This window comes from Gymnogyps californianus, chromosome 2 (assembly GCF_018139145.2).
Source record: "Gymnogyps californianus isolate 813 chromosome 2, ASM1813914v2, whole genome shotgun sequence".
Taxonomy (NCBI): Eukaryota; Metazoa; Chordata; class Aves; order Accipitriformes; family Cathartidae; genus Gymnogyps; species Gymnogyps californianus.
The window spans coordinates 126,062,855-126,070,404 of NC_059472.1; the positions used below are offsets into that span (position 1 = coordinate 126,062,855).

Here is a 7,550-nt window from a genome sequence, read left to right on the forward strand (position 1 = left end):
CTATACAGCAATGCTCTGTGGTCTGCAAACAGACCCATGGGCTGCGCTTCTGGAACCCCTGCTCTGAAAAGGTTGTTTCTGCCAGAAGATGTTGCATTCCAGAAAACTCATATGTAAGTAATCCCAGTATCCGAGGCCACTTATAAACAACAGACTGTTTCTGGAAGTCCTTTTTGGTATATGCTTTCTCGTTCTGTTATCTTGGCCTCTTTCCCTCCTCCTTGATTTGTCACTTGAGAATCCACATAAAATGAAGAATGCAGCACATTCAAAGGAAAGTTCCTGGAGCTGAAATGTTGCAGCTGTTCTGTCTCTGCAGTCTCTTAAATCAGAATTGCAGTTTGTATTACTTGTGCTGAGGAGAGTTAAAGGCCTTAGAAAAAGTTGCTGTTGGCACCTGTGGCAGAGGGTACCACTACTTCACTACACAAGAGGGGATATTAGCTCTTGAGAGCTGAAAGCACTGTAAATTTTATCAGTATGAGCAAATATAGTATGCGCAGCCCCATGAACAGGTAGCTTGAATTCTTCAACCTAATGACTGGTCTTAGGGCAATTAAACATGAATTTTAACTTAATGAAGGCTTCTGGGCTCTGCAAGACATCAATATCCTGTCTGATTTCACTACTGAAAGACATCCTAACTGGTAAACTCATAGCGCTGGTGTGTGGTTCAGAATGGTTCTTTCCTGAAACAACATTTCACATACTATGAAATATAAATCATTAAGCATTCTTCTTGGGAATGGATGCTTTCTCCTAACTTTTACATACTGTACTTGTATTCTGAGAATTTTTTCCCCTATATCCACTAGTTGGACATTGCAGCTGGATACAGTGTGGAGAAATGGAAAGTGAAAAAAATCTGTTTTAGTAGAGTTGCTGTTTGTCGTGAGCTCTGATGAAGACAGTTGTGGTTCTGAATGCGTTTAAAAATGAAATGTTGATGCACCTTTTATTCATTTGTATGTTGCTGTATGTAAGATGAAGTACATTTCCCATCCCCTGGCCTCCTTTCCGCTGCCATCAAATCAGTTTACAGACAGGCAGCAGTCCCAGATGTACCATCTACATCTGAGAATGTCTTTTTTTTTTTTTTTTTTTTTTTTTTTTTTTGTGACTTGTCTTTGCACAGATGGAAGACAAAACCTGGCATATCCTGGGAGCTGGGCAGCCAAATATCTTTAGACACTTTTGGAAGAATGTGTCTGTTTGTGGGACTGTGCCTTGAAGATGGTGCCCAGCTGGTGGCAGGTTGCATTGGAATGAGCTCGTTAGTTGGCACCAGTTGAATTTAAAGGCCAAACCAGAAGCCAAAATCAAGTGCAGTTTGTGATTAAGGACCCATTCAGTATGTTAGTGTCTTTCCTTTTTTTCGTGCACTTGTTTTTTAACCATTTACAGTTATCTTATTTGATTAATTGAACACAACTAGTTTATTTAGAACTGGAAATTTGATATCTCTACTGCATCAGACTTGACATCCACTTCAGAGACATCTCTCTATCAGGGAATGGCTTCTTAGAGCCAACCTCAGGATTACATTACAGCTCCTGTCTGCACTAGAACTGCTGTGTGTCAGGAGGTCAGCGTAAATAGTGAAAATCTGTAGCCTGGAATAATCCAACCTGACACAGACAACCTAAACCTACATTATAATTGTCATGCTGGGACTTCATTCCTTGCTAAAGCACACTGCTTCTCTCACTTGGGAATGTAAAAGTGCTTATAAATCTCATTAAAATTCTTATTTGAAAAAAAGATGATCTAGGCTTGGATTCACTTGGGCATTTAACCTCTCGAATATAGAAGGATCTGTTCTTATAGGTAGGAAGATATTGATAATAGCAGGAAGTATGATAACATAATCAGAAAATCAATTTGTGAAATGATTTTACAAGACTATTTTTGTTTATCTTGGCTAGCCTTAATTTTTTGACTTGAGAAATCAGCACTCTTTCAGCGCTCTTTGCTGAAAGACTGTTGCTGACCCTGCCTGTTTCTATTGAACTAGCTCCCCGGCACATGGTTAGCAAAGTTACGTTTGCCTTTTACTCAGCAGAAGCTTCAAAGTTTCAGCCTGTCTCTAATTCCCAAACACTTGCAAAAAAAGTCAACCAAGTGACACCATGCAGGAAAAAAAAACACATCCCAGCATGAAAAACGGTCTTGGATGCAAATACTAACAGGGCAGAAAGTGATAGTCTTCTACAGCTCAGCTTTCTTCTTCCCTTTGCATTTTTTCCTTTCCATTTAAGGTGTTTCCTTTTTTTTCCTTCAGCTCACTGGCATCTGACTTAAAAGGACACCTCGGAAAGGTCAGTTGATTATAGACTGAAGACAGCCTTAGTTGAAGAGGAGGATTTACAATTAGGAACAGATATAAAGATATATAAAATGATGTGAAACTTTTTCCGAAGTGGTTGTAATTTATACTTGAAAGGGTCATAATGACATTGCTTCTCTGCACATATATTGGGTGCTTCATCTTAAGATCTCAAAGGGTTTTATGGAGTGAATTTAGTAGTAGTATAATCCCCTCCTTCACCTTTAACAGGTTGCAATGACAGAGTAGGAGAAAAGTTAGGGGTGGGCATTAACAGAATCCACAATGTCCTCTCCAATTTAGGCTGGCATACTGTCTCCAATAAATGACATGCTGTCACCTGGACCTCGCCAGACTAGCTGTAGCACATAGAAGATCATAGGTGCTTCCAAAACCTGATCTGGTAGAAAACATTATGCAGGAGAAGGTTTAAAAGCTCCTGTCACAACCAGAGCCAGAGATGCACAATGAAGCTGGAGGGCCATTGCACCTGAACTCAGATAGCTAAAACATAAATGGCTACCTGGGATCATAATGTTTGATTAGTTGTCTAGACCTCCCTGTGTGCTCAAGGAATGGAATAGGCACTTCTACCACACAGTTTCTGACCTGTTTTAGATGTTCCTCTTAGCACCATTAACTAAAAAGCTCAGGTAGATGTTTAAAGTTAGGTGAAATTACGTCCCTGCGCCCTGCCAAAAGCAAGCAGTTTGTGGTGTTAAGGCTGGGCTGAGAAGGGAACTTTTGATTCGGATCTTTTGATTCCTGGATGAAGACTCTAGTAAAAAGAGAGTACTAAAGTAATTATGATTTTAATGAAAGTTTCCCCGAACTGCTGTGCTTAGTGCTGGACTGCAGGTGGTCTTTATACAGTGGGCATGCTGTGAGTTGTCTCAAACAATTAGATCCTATGGAGACCAAAGTGGAGAAATAATGTCTTTATGTCTAATGTTTGGACCACAGCAGATAAATATTCAGGTCCCTGAAGAGTCATGATGCTGCATGTGTAAGCACATTTTATCAAAGCTTCTCCAGGACTATGCAGTTAAATGGCCACCAGAATGTGGCTTTTTTGACTGCTTTGTGGACACAGAATCGCCAACAGAGCTGTTTTGTGTGTTGCACAGGGAGTTTGGGGTTTTAAGTAACTTGTCCTATACGATACCAGAAGACTTTCCTGGAAATGGGGATGACAGCCTTAGTATACAGATGATGGAAAGGGCTGTGTTGAATATACTTCATAGGTGCTTCTTGCGGTCAGAGCAAGCATGGAATTGATCTGGTTGTCTCAATACTCGGTGTGGACCAAACATTAAGAGAAAATAGATGGGAAATAGCCCAATGTGGCTTCCTTCAGTTAGTGAGACCTAATGAAGGCCTAATGTTGCTCCTGCTGGGATCCTTCAGCAGCTTTGAGGCAGCTGAAGAATTACCGTATATAGAGCAGGTATTCCCTAGGAACGCCTCCTGCTTTCTTTATAGACCAGACCTTTATGATCTTTATAGATGGTAAGGAGTCTGCAGAACAAAAATCTAACTCAAGTTTTCACAGTAGTATTCAAGTAGGCTAAAGGTGTGTTGCTTGCAACCTACTATATTAAAAGCTGCTGCCCTTTCAGTAACTCTTTCTGCATTGTATTAGGTGGGTTTTTTTGTTGAGACTTCAGCCTGCACAGCTTCCTAAACAAGCTCCTAAAACTTGAAATCTTGCACGCATTTGCAGAAGCAGCGGGTGCCAAGGAAGTGGCAGTTACAGTGCTGCCACCAATTTCAGTGGCACAGCAGGAATGGTCTTTAAGAGTAAAGCTAGACTTACAAGCGTTCCATGTTCTTGGGGAATATTCCTTATTACAAAACAAAACTTCTTTCTTAGAAGACTTAAGGTAAAGAAATAACTCCTTGCCAAGATAATGTCTGCTGCTCTTGGTTACTGGCCTCACTAGACCTTTCAGGAAAAATCTGGTTTAGGCACAGGTGGAGTTGTGCTGTTTCCAGAGAGTATTTTATAGGGAATGACTAAGCTGTGCCATAGGCAATTCCGATCTTGGCAACTTAAAACCTTTTGCTCAAGTGAGGGATTCAACAGCCCTCTAGGTTTCCCCTCCCTTTTGTCTCCTTGTCCAAGGTCCTTTGACACATTTTGTCATCTTAACATCTGCAGAGAGAACTAACTTAACGTCTACCTACCACGTGCTGGGTAAATAAAAATCTATCTCACAGCATGGCAAGACACTCCTTCCACCAATAAAGACCTATAGAGATTTGCCCAAAATTCAGACACTGTTTAGAAGATTGAAATTCTTCTCTTTAGTTTGTGTTCTCCATTTTCACTTTTCACACACTTCTCCACAGCTTAGCCTTTTTTTCTGAAAGAAGTGTTTAAAACATCCCAACAGAGGCTTTTTTTGTGAACTATCTCAGATTAGGAGGCAGCCAGAAGAGGTTTCTTGTGGAATTCAGGCAGCATTTACAGCTTGATTAATGCACAAGTGGCTTATTGCTCCTCAGTCTTTCTGTATTTTTATTACAGTAGCATCTAGAGATCATAGCTCTGTCAGGTTGGTATTATACAAACATGGCCCCTTTCCTACTTTCCTAGATGCCTACGTGCTCAAATTAGAGAAAGCAGAAATTTTATCTCTCTTCCCATCCAGAGTTTTCTTATCCCTCACTGCCTTATTATTTTGAGAGTGGGAGCAGGCTGTCTTGGTCTGGACTTGCTGTCCCTGTTCTAATGATCTTTTCCCTTTTTTCTGTGGAGTGGAAGTGGAAGATTTTTCTTATTAATAATGTAATCACACTAATACTTTGTGGGTTTTTTTCCATAGCATCAGTAACTTCATGTGTTAAAAAGAAAGCAATGAGGAGGGGTAAATGTCAGCACTGAGCTGGTGGCCTGGGAGGTTGGTGAAAGCTGGTGATTGGGGTAGAGCTTTGGGGAAGCTCACATGGCTCTGACCTGGAGTATCCTAATAGTGATCAGTCCATTGAATAGCAAACTCAGTCATAAATGGAAGCAAGTCAATATATATTAGAAAGTGCATTAACTACGTAATATTTTTCTGGATCACTCTGAACGACACACTTCGTGAAATCCTCCTTTGATTTTTCGGAAATATTTGCTACAACCCTCTGATTTCTTCCAGTGACTTGCTATTAGTGATTTCATCTTATGCTGTATGACTTTTTAGTAATATACTGGGAATTTTTTTCTTTCATTGTTTTGTTCTTCAGTGCAGACTGAACAACTTGGAGTCTGGGCTTCCCTAGAGCTTCAGCCATATTATTCTCTTGTTTTTGCTGTTCCATCTCAGCTGTAAATTGCATTTTCTGTCTTTTTCTAGCAGTGGGAAGAGCTGTTCTTGTCCCTCCAGAAGTCTGGTTTCTTTTGGTTAATTTAATACCTTTTCCACTGGAGATAGTTTATCAGTTTCTTAAGCATTCTGCTATGTTTTATTGGCCTTATTGTCTGTCTTGCTGTTTAATAAGTCTGGCACAGTGCCTTCCCAATGGATTTCCTATGCCTCCTTTGTGTACAAGGTTTTCAGCAGTTAGAGAGAGTGTTTTCTTGTTGGTTTCAGTTTGTTTGGGCCAATGGGTTCTTCCCTGCTGTTTGACTGGCACATTGCGATGTTGGCTCCATCACTTTTCTCCAGCCTGATTATCTATTTGGTTGTCATATCCTTCCAGAGCTCCAACTATTTTCTGAATGTTAGTCTTGAAGTTTTTTGAGTCTCCCCGTTAGCTTTCTCACAGGGATGCAAAGTGATTTTTTTTCCCAAGGGCATACTAAATTTTAAGCTCTCTAGCCACACACACGTATTTATTATAAAAACCCTGTGCTGTCAAAGATGATTCAATTGGTTGTGACAGGGTGACTTCAGGAGTCTCACTGCTCTGCTGCTGTGGCTGACCAAGAAATGGGCACTGAGACAGACAGATAACTATCTTATGTGTGCCTGAGATAGGCTTAAATGCCAGGGGTTTTTTTGAAGTGGCACACAGAGCGTGAGCCTCTCTAACACCCTTGTGACAGCTGACCATAAAAGATAGTAACGGTGTACAGAAACACAGTTACAGACCCATCTGGAGACTGACTAGTTGTGTCCCCCACCCCAATAAAGAGGAACCACGTTCTATGTAGTGAAAACAGAAATGATAAGCAAGAAAACAAAAACTTCCCCAGCGCTGAAACGTAGAGACATGTTCCTAAAGCACTTGTATGCCTGCATTTCCCACCAGCGTGCTGTAGGGAGAAAGGTTTGGGAAGCTGAAGGACAGGCATAGATGCTTGTATGTTCTCCTGTGAAATCCATAGCAGAATCATATCTCTTGAAATGCATAGTATATGGGGTACGATTTGTATGGACCTGTGACTCAGATTTTCTGGACTGAATCTTTCATCATTCTTATCCAGGTTCTGCCACACGTCATCACACTCAAATCCTTACTTTGTGAACATCTCCATGGAAGACAACAAAATAAGTTACAGGGAGAAGTGATGCTGTGTGTCTGAACTGGAGCCTGCATCAGCCTGGGCAAATCACTAACCTTCTGCCAAGCTGATACAAGTCACCTCTTGTGAGCTGGATGTGCTGTTTGTGCAGTGAGTTCATCTGTTACAAGCTCAGCTTTGCACGTTAGGGTCAGAGCAAAGTGCTGCATGTGCAGGATCAGTTTGCAGGAGAGGGAGCATCTGTAAAGGCTTCCTTTTCTGGGCTTTTGTATTAACAAGTGAATTAATGCAGCTCTTTTGATCAGTTTATTTCCTGGGCTGATATTTCTTCTGGCTCTTACAAGCCTTTGCATTTCTTGCTCCTCATTTCAGTGTCTAAACATCTCACTTTCATTTGTCCACATAAAACTCCTAAGAGGCAAGGTTGTAGCTGAAACTTGGAGAGCTGAAATGACTTTAATAAGCCTCTATAAGCAGTTTGTGAGAGGACAGGGACAAAATTTAGGATTTTAGAGGCTTGGCACCAACACCATTTCCAGTAGTGCTCCAGTTGTTTGGGAGGGCTTTGCTTCTGGAGATTTGCCTTATCTGTCTTTCAGGAACTTGCTGTTGAGCTTAATTTAGTGCAGTCCCACAGTCCTCCTTTTAAAGATGTCTTTCAAACCAGTGTTTTCTATGAACTTGTGAGTTTAATTCCCTTTATGATATAGAAACATTGTGATTGCAGAATCACAGAATGGTTGAGGTTGGAAGGGACCTATGGAGTCA

The 7,550-nt window shown here is 40.9% G+C and overlaps 1 long non-coding RNA gene across 1 annotated transcript in view; it reads left to right on the forward strand.

Annotated features, from left to right (window-relative positions):
* Positions 1 to 1,668, forward strand: part of LOC127012609 (uncharacterized) — a 74,100-nt gene extending 72,432 nt beyond the window's left edge. The window contains exon 3 of the long non-coding RNA XR_007766031.1: positions 1,136 to 1,668. This is a non-coding gene — a long non-coding RNA (uncharacterized LOC127012609). The remainder of the gene's footprint in view (positions 1 to 1,135) is intronic.
* Positions 1,669 to 7,550: the final 5,882 nt, after the last annotated feature.